Below are 22,931 nucleotides of genomic sequence, written 5' to 3' on the forward strand. Positions count from 1 at the left end.
CTAAACCATTATCAGAATGAGTTTTCTCTTAAAAATGTTGTTCAGTTCGAAGTGCCCTGTGATGGTGGTAGCTTAGGAAACTATAAAGAAATCATTGGACTTCTAATTGTTGAAAAACATTTTAAAGTCCTTTCCTGTGTTTTTTGATGATTTACTTTTCTATTACTCAAAATGGTATATACCTATCCATTGAGTACTGAAATATTCCAAGATTTAAAGGCAAAAGGGGGATTTAGTAACGAAAAAAAAAAAAAAACAGAGAAATTCTGTGTGATTGGGGAAAAGCGGAGGTTCAAACTCCCAAAGAAAGCTTTTCTACTTTAAAACAAAGTTGCAGAATGTAGAAGTAGACCAAATGAGGGAGGCTGGCTTTGTCTTTTTTTAAGTTTATTTATTTATTTTGAGAGAGAGAGAGAGACTGAGAGTGCAAGCAGGGGAGAGGCAGAAAGAGAGGGAGAAAGAGAATCCCAAGCAGGCTCTCCACTCTCAGAACAAAGCCTGGCACGGGGCTTGAACTCACAAACCGTGAGATCATGGCCTGAGGTGAAACCAAGAGTCAAATGCTTAACAGACTGAGCCACCCAGGTGCCCTGGCTTTGTCTTTTAAGAAGATAATGGTTTTCATTGATTTAGGAAAAGCGGGAAAAGAAAGAAAGGATAACAGTGAACTGACAATGTATTTATCATCTCTTTTTTCAAAGATGTCTTTTAAATGACAGTAAAGGAACAAAGCGTATGTGACCTCACAACAATGAAGAGACTATATTGTATAGAGACTATTAGGAGGACTATGGATTTCATGTTCCTGGGAGAAGAAAAGTAGATAGAAGGATAATGATACTGAAGGGGAGATGTGACCAGACCAAACAGAGCACTCCTCTACCTTGCAGAAACCTGAAGAGATTCAGGACTTAGGAACACCAAAAATGACATGAAGATCAGGACCAAAAAAGGGAAGGAATGTTAAAGTAGAATCCATAGAAAAATCAATTCATCTGCCCTCCATCCCCACCACTTAACTCTTCTCCCTACTTCACCCTGGGAGGATAAAACAGAAGATTCTTCCCTTTGAAAAGAATTTAAATAATTTGGGGTAGTCTAAGATGGTGAGTTTGGGAGTTGGTTGTCCAAAGTGAAAGGGTCTTTATTCTGGCATTTAGAGATTCCCCAATGCAAGTTCATTCCCCTGCCTGCTCACTCTACTATGAAAGCAGCCAGTGATAAATCCTATTCGTGTTCATTCAGCTGTTCTATTGATTCATTCTCACATATGGCTAGGCAATATAAGACCATCTAGATAATTGAGTAAAATGTACAATGTAAAAAAAAATCAAGAAACACATGACAATAGATACTGGTGGACACAGATATACTATTAGGAACATAAACGCTAATTAGCACTTGCAGAAACACTAAAAAAGAGACATGAAGATCATGAACAAATGAACAAATCAAGAAGAAGATGCTATAAAAAAGGAACACATAGAGTATAAGAAAAACCCATGGAATGAAACAAAAAATATGGCTAATTTGTTTTTAAATCATTGGAAGGTTAGAAGTCAAAGAATAGAATAGAAAGCCCAGAAATAAACCCATGCATATATGGTCAACAAATTTATGACTAAGGTGCCAAGAATACACAAGGGGAAAATAGTCTTTTCAATAAATGGTGTTGGGAAAACTGAATAGCAACATGCAAAAGAATGAAACTGAATCCTTTTCTTACACCACACCCAAAAATCAACTCATAATGGATTAAAGACTTACACATAAGACCTGAAATTATAAAACTCTCAGGAGTAAACATAAGGGAAAGGTCTTTAACACTGATGTTGACAATGATTTTTTGGATACAACACAAAAGCACAAAAATAACCAAGTGGGATTATGTCAAACTAAGAAGTTTCTACACAGCAAAATAATTTTTTAATTAAAAAAATTTTTTTAATGTTTATTTTTGAGAGAGACAGAGACAGAATGCGAGTGGGTTAGGGACAGAGAGAGAGGGAGACACAGAATCCGAAGCAGGCTCCAGGCTCTGAGCTGTCAGCACAGAGCCCGATACGGGGCTCAAACTCACGAGCTATAAGATCATGATCTGAGCCGAAGTCGGACGCTCAACGACTGAGCCACCCAGGCGCCCCATAATTTTTTAATTTTTTTTAATGTTTATTTATTTTTGAGAGTGAGACAAAGTGCGAGCAAGGGAGGGGTAGAGATAGACACGGAATCTGAAGCAGGCTACAAACTCTGAGCTGTCAGCATAGATCATGACCTGAGTGGAAGTCAGAAGATTCACTGACTGAGCCACCCAGGTGCCCCTCTACATAGCAAAATAAACAATAAAAATGAAAAAGCAACCTACGGAATGAAAGAATATTTGCAAGCAATATATCTGATAAGGGGCTTATATCTAAAGTGTGTAAGGAACTCCTATAACTCAATAGCAACATAACAAATAGCTCAATTAAAACTGAGTAAAGAACCTGAATAAACAGTTTTCAAAAGAAGACATACAAATGGCCAACAGGTACATAAAAAGGTGCTCAACATCACTAATCAACAAGGAGATGCAAATCAAAACCAAAATGAGTTAACATCTCACACCTGTTAGGATAGCTATTATTTAAAAAGTCAACCAACAGCAAGTGTTAATGAGGATGTGGAGAAAAGGGAACCCCTGTGCACTGTGGGGGGAAATGTGAAACTGATAGAAAACAGTATGAAGGTTCCTCAAAAAAATTAAAAATAGACCTGCCATATTATCTAGCAATTCCACTTCTGGGTATAATACAAAAAAATAAATAATCACTATCTCTAAGGTATAATGTGTGTTCCCATGTTCATTGCAGCATTATTCACAGTAGCCAAGATACGGAAACAACCTAGTGTCTGTTGATGAATAAATGAATAAAGAAAATAATGTATTTATACTTAATATTATGTATATATATATATATATATATATATATATATATATATACTAATAAAGAAGAGAGGTTACCCAACACTGGGTGGGGGGGAGCAGGTGGGAGAACAGGAGAGATACTGATCAAAGGGTAAAACCTTTCAGTTATAAGATGAATATGTTCAGGCCGGTCTGGGTGGCTCTGTTGGTTGAGCATGTGACTCTTGATTTTGGCTCAGGTCATGATCTCAGGGTCTTGGGATCAAGCCCTGTGTTGGGTCCTGCACTGAGCATGGAGACTGCTTGAGATTCTTTCTGTCTCCCTCTGCCCCTCCCCCCACTTGAGTGCACTCTCTCTAAAATAAAAACATATTAGAAAATTTAAAAAAAGATGAATATGTTCTGGAGCAAGCAGTAGGTGGCTATACTACTAGGTGATTGTAGTTAACAATTGTGTACCATATACATGAAATTTGCCAACAGTGGAGATCCTAAGTGCTCTTACCACACACACACAAAGTATATGAGATAATGGATATGTTAATTAGTTTGATAATTAATTTAATTGGGGTAATCATTTCACAATGTATACTTATATAAAGACATTGCTTTGTGCACCTTAAATACATACAAGTTTTATTTGTCAATAAATAAAGCTGGGGGTGGGGTGGGAAGAAGAACAAAAAGATAAAGGAAGTACTAGATAATAAAATTAGGAAATTATTCTAGAAAGCCAAACAGTCAGAAGTATCAGAAGTATCAGAAAGCTCCTTTTCTGATTAGGAAATCAAAAGGAAAGAAATTATTTAAAAAAATACTTAAAGAGAATGTCCCCCAGTTGAATAACAGGAGTCTTCAAGATTAAGGATCCACTGGGTATCTATATTGATTATTTTTTTAAGACCTACAAATGCATGATTTTCTTGAATTTTCAGAACACCAATGATAAACAGAGGATTCTAAAAGTTTCCTACAAGAAAACAGAGGCCAAATATATTGCCATAACATCTACTTACTTACTTACTTACTTATTTAGAGTAATCTCTACACCCAATGTGAGGCTTGAACTCAGGTGCCCATCAAGATTCTTTTAAGTATTATTTTCACATTTCCCAGAAGGTATCTGCTAATAGGTCAACCCAATGAAAAAGAGGCCAAGTCAGAAAACATACCGGAATCAATTGGCTACTCTTTTTCTAGAATATAGATAGCACCAGACCTTTGAGTAAAGGCAAAGTTGTTTACAGGGTGAAGAAGCTGCAGTGTGGAAGCAGGAAGAGCCATCCTTTACTGGGACTTTAGGGCAGGGTAGGCTATGGTCTCTTCTAAGGGAGCGTTATGTCCTTGTTGCCACCTTCGCAACTTTCAAAGGTTATTCTAGCAGACAACATGGGTAAGTAAAACTGAAGAGATCACACAGATTGAGGTACACACAATTTTGAAGTCAAATATGATGAAGAATCTCCCAATAAAGATTGGTGGCTTAATGGTGTTAAAATATCAAACAAATTCAAACCAAAGCACAGACCTCCCCTACATTTTAAGGCTCACTCTCTATTTCACTCTATCTCCTGAATCCCATGTATTCACTCATGAAACAAATACGCATTCTATCTGAGGACCTTCCCTAGGCACTATGCCAGTGATGATGAATGAAATAGAAAGTCTCGTCATGAAATGCTGTCTGTGAAGATAATGAAGAGAATTTGATGAGAGAAAAGAATGCAAAGGGGAGGGAGACTCACTTGGATGGAATGATCAGGGAAGGGCTCTCAAGCAGGTAACATTTCAGCAGATTCAACAGTCCAGCTATACGAAAGGGTGGTGTGATGGGTGGTGCAGTGCAAAACAGGGAACAGTAGTGTGAATACCCTAAGGTGGGAAACAGCTTGGGGTGGGGAGGGGGGCGCTCAAGGATCTGTCATATTGGATCAAAGTAATGGAAAGGGAGGATGGCCCAAGATGAAACTGGAAGGGTAATGAGAACCATTAACACATTGGGCCTGTAGGCTATTGTAGGAAATTAGAGTAAAATCCAAGGTGTGATGAAAACCCTCTGAGGAGCTTAAAGCACAGCAGGGGGTGCCTGGGTAGCTCAGTAGGTTAAGCATCTGACTCTTGATTTGGGCCCAGGTCATGATCTCAAGAGCCTCTCGTATGGCTCTGTGCTGAGCGTGGAGCCTGCTTGGGAATCTCTCTGTCTCTCTCTCTCTGCCACTTTCTTGCTTATATATGCTACTGTGTGTGTTCTCTCTCTCTCAAAAATAAACAAATATTTTTTTAAAATGCACAGGAGGGACATGAACTCATCGTGTATGGTCTTGTGTTTTATCTATTTAAGGATTTCATCATGTGTATTTTCCACAGGCATCTCAACACCAAAACCAACAGACGTCATCTTCCTTGCCCCAAGGGCTTCTTCACCTCTTTCCATGCCTCCCTTCACCCTCCAGTCCTTTCAAATATTTACTGAGAATAAACTCTTTGTCAAAATACTACCTGGGTCCCTAAAGTAGCCAAATGGCAAAAAATCACTAACTTAACATTTTCAGTTTTCTCACCCCGACATCCAATCAGCAACTACGTCCTATTAACAAACCACATCCTATTGCAAAATGTCTAATTCTTCCTACTTCTGGAATTTTTCGCTGATTATTTAATATTAGTAATGGTAGCCATAGCACTATTGCTACAACTACTACCAGTACTTTTTTTTTTTAAGTAGGTCCACACCCAACGTGGGTCTTAAACTCAAGACCCTGAGATTGAGAGTTGCAGGCTCTGTCGAGTGAGCCAGCCAGCCACGCCTGCTATAAGTGCTTCTAACAGTTCTTACTATGGAGCAGGCTTTGTTCTATGCATTTTATATAAATTAACACATTTATTTTTCACTAAATCCTAAGAGGTCTAGATCCACTGCCTCTTTACAGTGTTCTTACTGGTTGGCATTACTCCCTTCAAGCCATCCTACTCATTTATTGACAGACTAATTCTGCCCCTCCCCGCAAAGCTCTGACCAAGCTGAAGGGCATCTATGGTCTCTCAATTCCTTCAGAATGACATCTCGATTCCTTAACTTGGCTAGCACCCCCTCATGGTTTGGTTCTAATCTATACTTCCCAATTCAAAACCCACTTCCTGTCTACACATAATAGATTTTTGCTACACTGGAATCAAATATATTTGTAATTATCCTAATGCAGCAATTCTCAGATTATAGTCTGAGCACCTCCAGGGCTCCCTGAAACCCTTTTAGAGGGTCTACAAATCAACACTAGTTTATAATACTTAGAAGTTGTTTGCCATTTTACTCTCATTTCCTCATGAGTGTACAGTGGAGTTTTCCAGAGGCTACACAATGTGTGATATCACAATAGACCAAATACAGAAGCATATAGGAGAACACAGCTGTCTTCTAGTAAGCCAGACATCAGAGAGATTTACAAAAAATATAAAGTAATGTTAGTCTTCTTACTAATATTTTGTTTTGAAAAATATAGTAACTTTTGGTAAAAGTACATTGTGGGTATTAACATGCAATGGATGTATTATTGTTATTTTAAAATGAATTAATAAATATTTCTAAAATCTGTTTTAATTTCTGATAAACTAAATATAAGAAGATAGTGACTCACATAATTAAAACTCTTTGGGGTCCTCGATCATTTTTAAGGTTGTAAAGGGGTCCTCGAATAGCTTGAGCACCATATTTTGAATAGTTAGGAATACATGCTTTAAAATCAGATCGGCCTGGAGGTACTAAAAACTTATTGACCTCAGGAAAGTTAAGGTTACATAAAAATCCTGAGTTTCTTCAATAGCAAAATGAGAATCATAATCATCAACATTATAGGCTAACAGAACCAAAATAACTGAGCCAGAATTGGCACATGTAAATCTACAGCAAACGGGAGATTCTGACATTATCATGATCAACATAACAATCGTTTTTATTGTCATTTTCCGAATGTGCTCTAGCCTTCCAGCTTCTGAGTTATTAGTGCATCTTATCTCTGTAGGGACTGTCCTCTTAGTGAATTTTCTTTTACCTACTGAGAGCCAACAGAGGTAGGATAACATTTTGTAGAGTTAGGAGGTGACTCTCTCTCACTCCTCCTCGGACCTATCATTCAGGCAGTAGAGATAGCTCCCTCTGTACACTCAACTCAGAACCAAAGAAGGCAAAACCCCAAAAACCAAAGTGTTACATTCTTTGTTTATTTGTTTCCAACTATGCTTTTATAACTTAGAGCAGGGATATTAATCTTAGAGTCTGGAGCCTGGGAGGGGAATAAAAAGGACTTTTGAAGATCAAAAGCTTGGCTTTTAATACTAAGCACCAATGCCTGGCAGATTGAAAGCTTGGCATTTATTCTATGAGGAAGAAAAAAAAGGGAAGAATGCAAGCGGATTGCATAAGAGCATTATTATGAAAGGAAACCAAAGTCTGACCAAGTGGCAGGAAGCATGAAGATCAGATGGGCAAGTCTACAGATTGGATGTCCCCTGAATTTCTGATAAGGCTCATTAAACTCAGTCCTGAGATGGGGAGATGAGTGATAGAAATTACAGATAGATTATGGGAAATCTCACAGACAGCACGGGTTGGTGGGGGGGGGGGACCAGTACCTCAAGATCTAAAGTATAGTCCAGAGGTTATAAACTTCTTAGAGATGGAGAATCCTCCTGTCTAACCAATGCGGGGCCTGAGTGACAGTTGTGACAATTGTTCATGTAGACTGCTGAGTACATCTGCTTGGAATTCCATAATCCCAGCATCAGGAGAAAGAGAATGCTAGAAGTTCCTATGACCCCTACAGTTCGAGAGAAAAGCAGCAACAGTCAAGAACATGCTGGTAGACCCAAAGTTGCCAGGAGCCAAATGAATGTGTGGACATTGGACTGGAGGTCACTGCAGGACCACATTCAACAATAGCAGATAATAACATCAACAGCAGGAAACAGAAAAAAGTCACACCCAAGCCAGGACTAAGAGAAAGTATAAACTAAACATATTTGATAAAGAACTTATATCCAGCCTATTTTAAACAACTCCTACAACCCCATGATAAAAAGACAGCCTGGTAAAAATGGGAGCAAAACAGGTGAAGATACTTAACCAAAGTAAATGTACAAATGGCAAACAAGGACATGAAAATATGTTCAATATTATTAGTCATTAGGGAAATGCAAATTAAAGCCATAATGAAAAGTGCTGCATACCTACTAAAATTGCTAAGACTAACTGTATCAAGTGTTGGTGAGGATATGTAGAAACCGGCAATCTCACACGGTCATGGTGGGAGTGCAAAATTGCACTCTGGAAAATATTTGGTAGTTTCCTATAAACACACACCATTCAGTCCATTCATAGACATTTATTCAGGGGAAATAAAAACATATGTCCACACAAATATTTGTATTTGAATGTTCATAACAGCTTTTATTCATAATAGCCAAAAATTGGAACAATCCAAATGTCTACCAACTGGTGAACATCGTAGTGCTTCCACACAATGTAATACCTTACTATTCAAGAACTAAAAGGAACTAACCACTGATCAATGTAATCCAGATAAATCTCAAAATCTTGTGGTAAGTGAAAGAATCCAGAAACAAAAGGCTACATGCTGCATGATTCCATTAATATGATATTCTACAAAGACAAAACCATAGTGACAAATGACAGATCATCAGTTCCTAGTGCCAGACTGTGGGAAGAGGGAGTTGATTCAAAAAAGCAGAACTTTTTGAGGTAATGGAAATATCTTCTGTGCCATCCAATATGGTAGTCCCTAGCCACAGAGGACTATTGAGCACTTGACATATGGTTCTTAGGACTGAAGGATTGGATTTTTCATTATATAAAACTTATATATAAATACAATTAAAAATTACAATGGAGGGGCACCTGGGTAGCTCAGTAGGTTAAGCATCCAACTTCGGCTCAGGTCATGATTTCACGGTTCGTGAGTTTGAGCCCCATGTCGGGCTCTGTGCTGACAGTTCAGAGCCTGGAGCCTGCTTCAGATTTTGTGTCTCCCTCTCTCTCTGACCCTCCCCTGCTCACACTCTGTCTCTCTCTCTCTCAAAAATAAATAAACATTAAAAAAAAATTACAATGGAAAACTTTTAAGTATGTTTGGAGCAAATTAGGCCATTTCATCTGTTTCTTCAACTGTGAATTATATAAAATCTAAATACAAATCACATGTTTTTGATGAAAATTTTGTGTCTGAATTGTGATATCCTGTAAGGGTAAAATACACAATAAATTTCAAAGAATTAATGTGAAAAAAGATGTAAAACACCTTGTTGATATGTTTTTATATTGATTACATGTCAAAATAATTATATTTGGATATATTAAGTTAAATAAAACATACTATTAAAAAATTAATTCACCCATTTCTTCTATTTTTTTTAATGTGGCCACTGGAAAATTTTAAATTAAATTATGTGGGTTATATTATATTTCCAATGGATAGCAGTATTTTATATAACAATGGTGGTAATGGTTATAAGACTGTATGCCCTTGTTGAAACTTATTGAACTGTACATTTAACTAGCAAATGTTTTAATATGTCAATTATACCCTATTCAACAGATTAAAATAAAAAGACAATATACATCAAACAACACCATCAGGAAGACTGGTCAAGATGAATTACCTCTGGAGAGGGTAGAAATGAATTACTCTTGCGGGGTGGGGGGTATAAAATGAGTTTACCCCTGGAGTAGAGGATACAATGAGTAACACTGGGGAAGGACTTGATGTCTTTATGCCTTATGGGGATAAGATAAGTACCATCTGGGGTGAGGACAAGATGAGTTACAGCTGGAAGGCAGCACCACAGGGATAGAGGTCCATATGGAATACCAGAAAAAGTAAAATGTGCCTTAGCTGATGCCCATGAGGACAGAACAGGGATGCCATTCTGATAGGGAAAGGGGAAGGTACACGATGGTTGCGTGTGTGTGAAATTGAATGTTTAGATCTTTAATTATACATTTAAATATGAAAGTCATTGGATTACCATGAATTGGTGAGTACATCTTCTGATGTCAGCAAAAGTAGAAGTTAAAACCAATAAAGCTGCATTTTTCCACCAGTGAGTTGGTGGGCTATTGTGACTATATATTTTAAGCCATGAATATGCCCTGAAGTCAAATACTTTTTATACATTCCCACATTTTGTCTTTTAAAATCAAATGATAGGATCCCTAAAGCCATGGTACCCAAAGTGACATAAGGTACCTTGGGCACCACAGCAAACTCACAGGGGTGCTGTGGCAGATTTTAAATATTTGAAGGAAACACACCTGCCAGATGCCATGCAAACTGTTAGCGTGAAGTAGATCACAGTTTCAACATTAGATTGTGTTACAGGTCATATTTTGGCAAAGCTTAGTTTTCAGTGATTGCTATTTTGAACTAATTATGGTTCAAAAATTAATATGGAGGAGCAAATCTGGTTCCAAGTTTCAAGAAATTATTAAGTGCTCAACGGGTACCTGTTATTACTGAAAAATTAAATTTTTTTTCTCAATATATATTTTTCCAAAATTCTACTAAATTATTTGGATGACAATTTGTATTAAGTTATTTGGAACTACTTAATAAAGAAACTATTAGATACCTCTTTTGTCTAGGAAGCAATGCCTGAGACAATAAGGGGTCTGGGAAGTGAGCAAGTTTAGAGATCTCTGCTCTTCAAGGTTCACATTACTGTCTCCACATTGTAGTTGAAGAAGCTGATAACCTGAGTATGGAAGAATTTGCCCAAGGGCAAATACTAGTAGATACCAGATTTAGGATTTAATTCCCTGCTCCCCTCAACATAAAAGTCATGCTTGTGACCTCCTAGGTCTGCTTTATGATCCTTCAGTACAGCTCCTGGAGACAGTCACCCAAGGAAAGGCAGATGGTCCATGGAGAAGTAATAGTGGGACAGGAGTTCCCTTGGGGGTGACAGAGGGCAGAGGGAGGTCACAGAAAGAATCAGGGTCAGTGACCCCAGCTGTTTCTAACCACCAACTATTCCCGCAATTGAAATTTACACTGAGAGATTAAGTGACTTACTTGGGGTCCCAAGAGGACCTCATCCATCCTCCTAGAGTATGATATCCCACTCCCATTAAAACCTGAGGAAGAGGGAGTAACTTAGTATTAAGTCAAGCAGCTCTTGAATTCAGTTCATTAGCTTCTTGGATGTTCCTGGATTTTTATTCTAACCTCCATATACTTCCAGGAATGACAGTGTGACCCTTTTCTTATCCTGATGGTCCGGGACCATTTTCCTCACAATTACACATGTATTACCATCCTCTTAAGAGGTCAGTAAAACCTTTTATTTAAAAACCTGATTTATTTGCATCCATAATCTTCCTGTTAGTTAGACAATCTGCATAATACCCTCACATGAAATATTTTTAACTAGCCTTTCCAAAATATGGAAGGACTCCTCCTTAATAACAGAAGGCAATAACTATCTTAAAGAGGAACCCATTTGCAGATTAAATTTGCCAAAAGGTCAGCTTGCAGCTGCCACTGTGTGGCAAACCCCACGTGTCCTCTGTGTCACATACTGTGACATATCTCGAGAAGAGTCAGGGTCTTTTCCAGTCTGCTGATTCTCTGTTTCAATTAGAATAGATTTAAGAGTCCCCAAGCTCTGGTTTCTAGGTGGCCTTGCACAATATTATTAATAATTCAATCATACCTGTGCTGATAACAGATTGCATTTATACCACCCCACAAAAAAGCCCAAACAGATTAAGGACTTCCCTATGGCTAATTTCTTTAGCAGTTTCATATCTGATTGACATCCATTTATCTAATTGCAGCTAGAAGATTTAATTTTCATTTTGTTGGCTTAGAATTAACAAGAAAACCTGTTTACTTTTTAAATATTTGACTCATTCTTTTTCATCTCCTGAATAATATTGAGATAGTCCATTCCATGCGGTGAATACTATATTTTATCAGTTTTCATTCTCTGAATTCATTTCAGCTGAGTCTAGCTGGTTACACTTTGAAGCCTAATGTGAAATTTAATCTTTCACTGCAAAGAATTTCATTTTTATGGGAGGCCAACAATGAGACAGGCAGCAGCGTGTTCATTTGGAAATCCAGAAAATTTTAGAAAAAGAAAACATTTTAAAGAGCTCTTCATCCCTTAGTTCGAAACCTGCTTTGATTATTCATGAACTTCTAAGTAACGTGGGATGGTTTACTTAACCCAGATTTGAGACAAGCGAGGTGCCTAGCATGCAAAACGTATGGTGTTCACTCTCAGGGCTGTGGCACCACCTGTGAGTGAGTATCTCCTTCCTTAACTTCTGTGCCATAGGCTCGCAGCTTTCTTCCTTCCACTCCTGGCTTTGATCTCAGAGCATCCCTTGCTTTATATCTGACAAAATGTGCTGATACTAGCAACCTTCCTCATGGTGGTGTAGTGGGGATGAAATGAAATAATTCACACCAAGCCCTTAACAAGTTGTCTGGCACATAGTAAGTGTCTAGAAATGTTCAATGATGTTACTATGAATAGTATGTTATTGTGATGGACTGAATTGTCCCCTGCCCCCATTCATATGTTGAAGCCCAAGTTCCCAATGCAATGGTATTTGGAGGTGAGACTTTGGAGAGCTGATCAGGATTAGATGAGGTCATGAGAATGAGGTCCTCATGATGCTTTCAGTATCATAAGATGAGAACTTATGCGGAGAAAGAGGGGCCCTTTTGCACTGCCGGTGGGAATGCAAACTGGTGTAGCCACTCAGGAAAACAGGATGGAGATTCCTCAAAAAATTAAAAACAGAACTACCCTATGACCCAACAATTTCAATTGTTGATTCAAAGGGGCATATGTACCCCAGTGTTTATAGCAGCACAACAGCCAAAGAATAGAAAGAGTCCAAATGCCCATTGGCTGATGAATGGATAAAGAAGATGTGGTATGTATATACACAATGGAATATTACTCAGCAATCAAAAAGAATGAAATCTTGCCATTTGCAACTACGTGGATGGAACTAGAGGGTATTATGCTAAGCGAAATTAGTCAGACAAAGACAAATATCATATGCGTTCACTCCTATGTGGAATTTAAGAAACAAAACAGATGAACATAAGGGAAGGGGAGCAAAAATAAGATAAAAATGGACAGGGAGACAAACCATGAGAGACTCTTAAATACAGAGAACAAACTGAGGGTTCTGGTGGGGTGGTGGGTAGAGGCATGGGCTAAATGGGTGATGGGCATTAAGGAGAGCACTTGTTGGGATGAGCGCTGGGTGTCATATGTAAGTGATGAATCACTAAATTCTATTCCTGAAATCATTATTACACTATATGTTAACTAACTTGGACTTAAATAAATAAATAAAAAAGAACAATGAGGATGGAGATCTATGGAAACCTGAAAATCTAAAGTTTGACAATTTCATAGTCTACAATGAGTTTATTATACAGAAGTAGACAATTCAATAATAGCCCCATAATCCAGACTCTGATAGAATTTAAAAATTATTAGCCAAATGAATGTTTCAACAAACATATCTCTATTGATTTTTAGCTTCTGTCTGTAAATGTCTTGTACTCTTTGATACAAGAGTCAAGATACAAGACTGTACAATGTCTCGTACTCTTTGATACAAGAGACAAGACATGTCCACAAGGTTCAGATTCATGAAATATAATAAATATTTTCATTATATTTCATATTCATGAGATAAAAATAAGTCATGGGAAAAAAAAAGACGAGGAGAGCTTGCTCTATTTTCTACCATTTGAGGACATAGCAAGAAGGTAGCTGTATGCAAGACAGGAAAAGGGCTCTCACCAAAACGTGATCATTACAGCACCCTTACCTTGAGGACTTTTAGTCCCCAGAACTGTGAGAAATAAATTTCTATTGTTTAAGCCACCCAGTCTATGGTATTTTATTATGGCAGCTGAAACAGTCTAAAACAGTTATGTCGTATTATGCGATTTGATTGTGCTATACCTAGCCTCTCAGTGGTTTCTTAGGCTCTTTTTAGAATAAAGTAGAAAATCATTAACATGTCCCTAAAACCCAGAATGGACAGGCCTCTGCATATCTATCCAGGCATATCTCCTAATACTCTTTCTGCAAATCCCTGCACACCAATCACACTGGTCTTTTGGGTTCGTGAATGCACCATGTCATATCTCCCTCTGTCTGCTACAGGTCCTTTGTTTAGGCTGTTCCTAGTCTAAAATGCTTTAGTATCCTTTTCCACACAGTTAACCCCTTCATACTTAATATTACACTCCATCATTTCCTTAGGACTTCATGCAGATCTGTCAGACATTTTCTTGGTTTAAAAAATAAATCACAGTTGGTCCTTAAGCATCTATTTATGTTTATCTGATTACCATCTCTCCCACTAGATGTTAAATTCCAAGAGGGCAGGAATTCCTTCTGCTTTGATTGGCAATTTGCCCTCAGCACAGTAACTTGGAATCAATGGGTGTACCATAAATAATTGTTTAGTGATTGGTATAAAAGTAATATTGTCCCTGCTCCATCTTTGATAAGGTTATCCTCAGCCTTTTGTATTAATAGTTCTAAAAGGTTCTGGGACCAATTCTGATATAGGGGACTGGTTTCTCCATACAAACCAATGCTTGGACACCAGCTGGTTATGTTAAATTCAACTCAATTCTGACACTATCTACCATATACATTTGAGGTTCCCTCCTTACATTTGATTAATTTGCTATAGCAGCTCAAAGAACTCCAAGAAACATTTTCCTTAGTAGATTACCAGTTTATTATGAAGGGATATAATTTAGGAATAGCCAGATGAAAGAAGGTATGGGAAAAGGGTGCAGAGCCCCCATGAACTCTCTGAGGGTAACGCTTTCTGCAAATCTCTATGTATTCACTAACCAGGAAGCTCCCCAAACCCTGTCTTTTGGATTTTTTATGGAAGCTTAATTACATAGGCATCATTGATTAAATAATTGACTGCTGGCAAGTGAAATAAATCTTCAGTCCCTCTCCCCGTCCCTGGAGGTTGAGCTGGGACTAAAAGTTCCAACCACTGGTCACATGCTTGGCTTCGATGGCAACCAGCCCCCATCCTCTAGTGATTTCTAAAAGTCACCTCATTATATAACAAAAGACACTTATGGCTCTCACTGTTTAGGAAATCCCCAGGGTTTTGGGAACTCAGTGCCAAAAGTAGGGATAAAGACCAAATATACCTATTTCTTACAGTAAGTTACAAAATCGCAAGTTCTTATTGCTTATTTTCCAAGTAGTGAGCCCAAATGATTCCTCTTTCTATATGGCCACACTTAGTTCCTATTTTCTTCCATAAACAGTCATCTTCTTTGCATGTTTATTAGTTCACCACTGTTTGTTGAGCATCTAGAACAAGTAGCACACGAAATTCGGCTGGGTATACACAGTGAATACAGGCACACTCTCTGCACTTAGGCTGTTATCAGCATAGTGTGGTGGGAGGCAAATCATTGCACAAAGCTCCAATTTAAGTATACATAACTTCAGTTCCCCAGGGGAGGGATAAGATACCCTAAAGAGAATGGTCTTCTCATTTGAAGAACCAGTGGTCACTTCCTACATGAGGTGACTCTGAGCTCTAACACCTGAAGAATGAGTAGGAGCTATAAAATGAAGAGTAGAGGGGAGAAAACCAATATTCTCACTGACTGAGAGCAAGAAGAGAGGAAGGATGCTGAGGCATTCTGCATATTTGCAAAAAGGGGACCTAGTCCATAATCTTTTCTGTTCTTTCAATATTCACTTGTTCATTCATTTATTCACTTATTCATTCTCACTCATAACAAACACTTAGTAAGTCACTGATATGTGCTAGGTATTACCTTGGCATGGAAATATCATAGGAAAAAAGATGAGTCCCATGCTCTTTGGGAGACTGCATACTGTTATGTTAAAATCCTATCTGTGCCTAAGGAACTTTCACTTAACATGCAGGAAATGTTGTTGAAAATATCATGTGTTCAGTCCAGTAGGCAAATCCCTACCTAATGCTTCATTTCAGCCATTCTTGAAGGGTAGTTGTTGTGTAGAGACTGTCTATTCATGAGGATAGCCTGTTTTGGAGGTAAGCTTGAGTTTATATTTCGCTGGAAGAGTCATTTGCCATGAGCTGAGAAGCACAAATACAGACAAGTACTTAACACAAAAACCAGGCTAAACAAATGCTTGTTCTTGTTATCATCACTTAGGCTGATGGGAGAATGCAGAGAGAAAGAAGTAGAGTTTTGGAAAAGGTGTTCTTCACATGTAACTGGCCTGGAGGAATAGGCCCTGTGTTCAAGAAAGGCAGGGAGGATCCCTGAGGCTTACTATTATCTCCCATTACTACTGTGACTGGTCATTTTAGACCAAACTTTCAAACCAGTCCTACCCAAGGCAGAAATACTCAAGGACATTCTCTGCTTAGTAAGAATAGAGAGAAATAGAGGCCAATATGGATTTCCAGGAAGACAAAAATTCTCTTTGCATACTAGGCCTCCTTTTTTATTTACTTATTTTCAATGATTTTTCTAAATCTGTCACATTGAAACAACTCCCTCAGCCCCCCAATCTCCCAATTACCATTACCCATAAGGACCCTATAAGACATGGTTCTTGACTTATATGATTATCTCTATTTTTAAAAGATGAAACTGAATTGAGACATGGAGAATTTGAGGAATTTGACCATAATCTCAAATAAATACAATAAATATATTTTGGTTACCACTCAGTAATTTAAGGACTAAAAGCTAAACCCTCAATTCCTTAATGAATTTAAACTATAAGCAGATATCCTTAAAAGCAATGGGACTATTTAATCCCAATTTACCTCCTGTGTTCTACTGAAATGGAGTTAGTTAATGCCCTGCACTTGCCACTTATGTGGTCTTTGGTAGGATTTTCAGCTGGGGCTAACCCAATTCCAAATCTATGGGTTACAAAGAATCAGCAGAGAAAATGACATATGGTGGAGAGCAGGTGGCTTTGAGAGACAATATTAGCTATGTATATATGAAATCACAACAAGTATAAATATTTAATTTCTAATGTTTGAAAGAGAAAAGAGGGTTTCTTTGAAAGTGGACTTTAATGCATATGTAAATTAATTATAATTCATGACATTCCTCACACAAATCATTATTCCAGAAAATGATGCAATCATTTCAAATCAATATTGACATTTTGGATGTTACAATACTTTTAAAGATTTGTTGAAGTATAGTTTCTCTTTCCCCTAAAGAGGGCCTTCTATCATGAGCAAGAAAGCCAGATGAAATGCAAAAAAAAGTCACACGGTTTTCATATGTCAAGCTTGTGTAACTTGAGTTCATAGACCATCCATGGGAGCCATTGGGAAGCAATGGTTAGGTTGGTAGCCGTTTATACAACTATACCACTGGACTGCATCCTGGTGCCTTGTTACAACTTATACAAAGGTCACACCCAAAAGCTAATGGTCTGTGTGTTTTCATGGGCACATTTCTTATCTCTGGTGACTTCCATTTTCAGGGTGTGTTCACAACTATCTCCAAATTTGATCTCATGGCACAAACTGCTTAACAAAGTCCTCCAAATGTGGTAACTAATTAGATATCCACAGGAAGTAATGAAGCTGTTGCTGTTGCAAAAATATATTGTTGACCAGGTTGGCCCTAAGTGAAGTATGAAACATCAGTGGATGAGGACACTGGGAAAGAATAAAAGTCATACGCTGATGAATAAATATCATAGGAAGGGGTTTTACAACAAAGTCATCTTCTTTGGCTACATGATGATGCAGGAAGCAGATTTGGTAGTGAAATGGGAGATCCAAAAAGCCCTATGAGGACTTGGCCCATCTTGTGTGGTACAATTTGGGGTAAAGGGTCTTCAAGTCACCCTTTAGCTCAAAAGTATCTCCCTGGCTAGCCCACCACTCTCTGCATCAGAATTGACATTTGCTTCCACAAAAGCCATTCTCATTCAGATGTCCCAGTCAAAATGCATGCATTCTGGAGCTAAAAGCCAAGGTATTATTTTTCTCTTTCCATTTTACTTTTCCACCAAATCTATTTTATCAGCAAATCCAGCAAATGTACTTTCTACATAGCTCTCAAATATGCCCTTGTCTATCTTCACCGCTACCCCTTTATGTCTAAGGCACCATCACCATCCCCTTCTCATTGGGCCTCCCTGCTGGAATTCCACTTTTGTCCCTTGAAATCTATACTGCACAAGTAGCTAGAGAATAACATTTTTAACAGTTATGAATTAGATCATGCCATTCTTCTGCTTAAAATCCTCCAATATCTTCCCTTGGGCTCGGAATAAATTCCAAATTGCTTATCCTGGCATTCAACTGAAAACATTCTTCCCACAGCCCTTTGCAAATCTAGCTCTCTCTCATTCATGTACCTTTTCCCTCTCCCATCCCATCAATCAAAAGAATTTATCCTCCCTATGCACCTCCCTCTCCCCCTCCCCACCCCCCCCCCCCAACAGCACATACTGCCTCCACTGTTAGGACTTCTTCATAAGTTTCCTCTCTGTGAAATGTCAGCACCCTAGACATTAAGGCTATATCATCAAGCTGCTGTACCTTTACCTGAGTTTAGCTGTTGCATCCAGGTGCTTAGAGAAGGAATCTGCTCTAACATTGGATTAACTGCCCTTTGTTCCCTGACAGGATATGATTTTGTTTGGTTCATATATTATTATATATTCTGAGCCACTGTACCAAAAGTTAACTTCTATTAACTCCGTCCCCTCTACCCCAATTCTTGTGCTTGCTTCCTCTTTGCTGATGTTTAAAAATCATTAACAAAAACAAAGGAAACCTCCATCTCCATACTTCCACTGCCTCTTTCTTTCCTCATCCCTTTTTTGAAAGCCAACCATCTTAAGAAAACTTAGACCTTATTACCCTAAAAGCTTCTTGTCTTTCCAGGGATGATAGAGGAGTCGTTTATAGAAACTGGTCTTGTAAAACACACGACTTTCACTTTGGGGCCAGCTACGACTTCCACTGAAAGCTCCTTGAAGACAGTGCATTAGTATAACATCTCTAAAGGAAATCAATAATTTTATTCACTTTGAAGTGGTTTATACAGCATCTGTCCCATAGTTAGTATTCAAATATTTGTTATAAACACCACATAATCCACAACAAAAAGAGGCAAAGTGTTAATATTTTAAAATGGTATTTTAGTTATTTAAATTCTTTCCAACCCAGAAGAATAAAAAAGGAAATTCTAACCAGATGTTACTTTTTTTTTCACCACTCAGAGAACATTCTATCTCTCTGAGGATATAGTATGATCTCATCATATACATAGTTAATCAAATGATTATAAGTATGCATACTCAGTAGAGAGTGACAGAGAAAAAAAGTTATTCCTCTGCATCCTTCTATGTCCTGGTTGCTGTTGTAACCCCATAACCAAACATAATATGGGGCATATGACTGGCATCTAAGATATGTGGATTAAATGAATCAATGCACACAGCTAATAAGTGATAGAGCCAGGATTCTAAGCCAGATTTGTCTAATGACAAGCCTATGTCCCAGAGCTCAACTATATTGGTTTTCTTCATTTTTCAGAGTAACTGTGTTGTTTATTCTGGTGCTATTCTTTGAGGCGTATGCTCTCCTGGCTGTCATTACCTGTGTTGGTGTTTTTCTCACCAAGTGCCTGTAGGTGCCTCAGGTGGGGTCATTCCTTGTACGACATTTCTCAGAGCCAAGAAAACAAGTATCACCGCTCACTAGTGTCCATCAATTATTCTGTGTGCAATTAAGAAATACAATTTATAGATAAGAATCCTTATTTATAGACAGGCTCAAAGTTATTCCCAAGGACATGCTGTTAATGGCAGAGTTACTTTCAGAACCTAAGTGATTTGGTCTCTTCACATTCTCTTATGAACAAAAACGGCTACAAATAAATGATCTGTCTCCTGGATGCTGGTCCATATTCTAACACCACAGTGACTGCCAACTTTGACCATTTAGTCCTTCAGCCCAATCTTACTGTATACCCTAGATGTAGCCACACCAGAGGACAAGGAACGTGAACAGTCTAATGAACGGAGGAATGTTAAGTTCTTCTTTCCTCAGCTTTTACTGAGCCCTGACATTATATTTGCTACCCGAGGACGTAAAGTATTTATTTAATAGTAAAGAGCCAGGCAATCTGACATCTCCCTCAGCCAAAACAAAAGTTAATCATCTCAAGCACGTATGGACCCGTGTCGCTTTGCAACCTACCTGTGCTTTTCATAGGGGCTCTCAAACTGTGAGCTTCCCCACCCCACTGCCTTTTCTCAAAAACATATAATCTGGCCCACCTGCATTTTTGTATTTAGGTCCCGGCAAAGAAACCATTATGAAATTGACAGAGCTGCCAGAAAGTAGGATGACTTCACTGCATGTGAATTCACTGAGGAGGTGGTAGGCAGAGGCGTGGAGAAAGAGGAGGAAGAATATACATGAAGTGAAATTTGCCTTTGGGCTTCCCACCTCTTTCTCCATGGTGTTGAGAATGGTTCTACAAACCTTTCAGAATTAACGTGTTTGCTCCATAACAAACTAACCTAAGTCTCTTCCCATGGAGCACAGCGAGACTTTGCCCTTTTAACTCAAGTTGGTAATGCCAAAAGTAATGAAGAACTCACAGATGATAACAACAGCACATACCATTTACTGAGTGGTGATGAGGTACTAACACTATGCTAAGCCTTTGTACACATTATTTTATTCAATCCTTACAACTCTTTCCCATGTCACTCCCACAGAGACGCTTCAAGGACTCCCCATTGCCTTTAGGATAAAGTCCAAATGACAGAGTTTATGAGACCCTCTAAGACGCCATCAACCTTTGCATGTCTCAACCTCACCTTGCGCACTCTGCACCTCCCTTGAATGTTTTGGTTTTATCTGTACTTGAATGCTTTCGGTTCTTCTTATGTTTTGTGCTCTCTCTTGCCTACAGGCTTTTAAATACATTCCCTTGAGAACACATTTCTTCTACTCTTCACCTGGTTAATTGGAACTTTCCCTCAAAATTTTAAGATTTTTTTTTGTGGGAGACTTGTCTCCAGTTCCATCTAGGTCGGGTTCTCTGTTGTTGCTTCCATGATTCATTCTATTTCCTCTTTTGTAACTCAATACCTGTAGCGACTAGTTAGATATGTACCTTTCTAGTAGATTTAACCTTTGTGAAGGCTGGCAGGCTACATGCCTTCTTATTAAAGTTGTTTCCCTAACCATTGAACTAATTGCCTGTCATATGAGTAGACCCTGAATAAATGAATGGAAATCAATTATATACAAAATATATATTTGAGTATTTCCATTTCAAAGATGAGGAAACAGATTAAGAGGGGCTAAATAACTTGCCCAAAGATATACACTGAGCCAATGGTGAGGCTAAGCTTTGAACCTAAGACTGATGCCCAAACCCCAGTTCACAATCACTCCACAGCACTGCCTTCTCAAAATATCCTCCAACCCTAACAGGAAAAATAAAGAGAATTACTATGGAGTATTTATCTTACAGAAAAATTGAGTACAGAAAGCTGCTGGGATTCTTGAAGGTGGTCTTCCACTCATCTGATTTCAAATCTACCTGAGAGATGCTGGGTGATTCTGAGTCTTTCTGCACCTTGGGCACAATGGAGTGCTTTCCCCAAATATGGCTTCTGTCTCTCCACTATAGGTGGTAGCGGATAACAGGCAACCCATAGCTACAACTTTTAGTTCTTCCCACAGATCTACACGAAAAAAGGGAAAGTGAGTTTCTCACATTCTGGGAGAGGTTGCCCAGGCAACAAAGACAGACTCAGAGTGACAGACCACCCAGTTGAGACATGATGCAGTAATCTGCACATTCTCCCATACTGATGCCCACTTCCATGAGGCAGTAACCAATTACTGTCATACATCTTTTCAATGAGGCATCACTGAGAGATTCACCTGTCCCAACAGGACGCAGCTTGTAAAGAGGTCCCCATGGACAGCTAACCAGTATCTCCAGAACCTGCTACATGCTCAGGTGAAAAGCCTTGTGTTTAATTTATAGATTATGCCAGAATAGCAGCTCTAAAGCTGAAAACATTTCAGTAGTCCCAATTTTGTGGCTTGTAATAAGACAAAAATGGCTATTGAATTAAATATTAATATTCAAAATTAAGTTAGTCCACTTTGTATATAATGGCAACCCCTGACACAGCTCTGCCACTTAACAGCTGTGTGATTTTTATACATTAATCAAGAATTTGTTCATCTATAAAATGGGTTTATAGATATAATTACCAATGGCGTGTGTGTGTGTGTGTGTGTGTGTCTGTATGAAGAGCCAGTGAGAAAATACATGTAAAGCACTTAACATATGGTGCATAATCAGCACTTAATAAATGAAAGTTATAGTAATTATTAGAATATATTTGAGTCCCTGAAAAGGTTGTTAGAGAGAAGCAGACTATTCCTTTGAGTCTATCCGCTAGTTTAAGTTTAGTGCAGAAGCAAGTCGGCATCATGTCTACCCCCGTAATAACCAGGGATGTGGGCTATAAACCCCTTGTGGCACAGGCTGTCTTCACTGTGCACTAGAAAGCCTTTGCCAAGCTTAATACAGTGTGAGGCACACAGTGTGTGCTCAAGAAATGCTTGTTGAAGCTGTCAACAATGAGATGTTCAGGCAGTTCAAAGCACCGTAGGCAGTGGATCTTTAAAGGAAACTGTACCCTCCTAGGAGTCATTAAATGAGTTCTTCAGGGAGGGCAGTAACAACATGCCACCTGATTGCTTTGTTCAGAAGTACTTTCCGACTGAGTTACCCCAGAAGAGATGCTGTTTTTTGCTACATAACTACAGGACTTCCAGTCCCTACTAGGAAATGGCTTTTCAGGATGGCTTGCATTACATTTGTGTATGGAGGGGAGAGAAACACAGAGCAGGATGAAACTTCTACCAATCTGCTCGCAGCCTCTGGCATACCATTGT

General features: G+C 38.5%; 1 protein-coding gene across 9 annotated transcripts in view; it reads right to left on the reverse strand.

Annotated features, from left to right (window-relative positions):
- The window catches only part of PPP2R2B (protein phosphatase 2 regulatory subunit Bbeta), a 313,867-nt gene that overhangs the window by 288,187 nt on the left and 2,749 nt on the right, over positions 1–22,931 (reverse strand). For 4 of the 9 annotated variants that reach the window (XM_042986559.1, XM_042986545.1, XM_042986522.1 and 1 more), the window contains exon 2: positions 19,593–19,712. The exons of the other annotated variants lie outside the window; for them this stretch is intronic. The gene's annotated coding sequence lies outside the window, so the exon portion shown is untranslated. The remainder of the gene's footprint in view (positions 1–19,592; positions 19,713–22,931) is intronic. 9 annotated transcript variants of the gene reach the window in all.

Source organism: Panthera tigris, chromosome A1 (genome assembly GCF_018350195.1).
Source record: "Panthera tigris isolate Pti1 chromosome A1, P.tigris_Pti1_mat1.1, whole genome shotgun sequence".
Taxonomy (NCBI): Eukaryota; Metazoa; Chordata; class Mammalia; order Carnivora; family Felidae; genus Panthera; species Panthera tigris.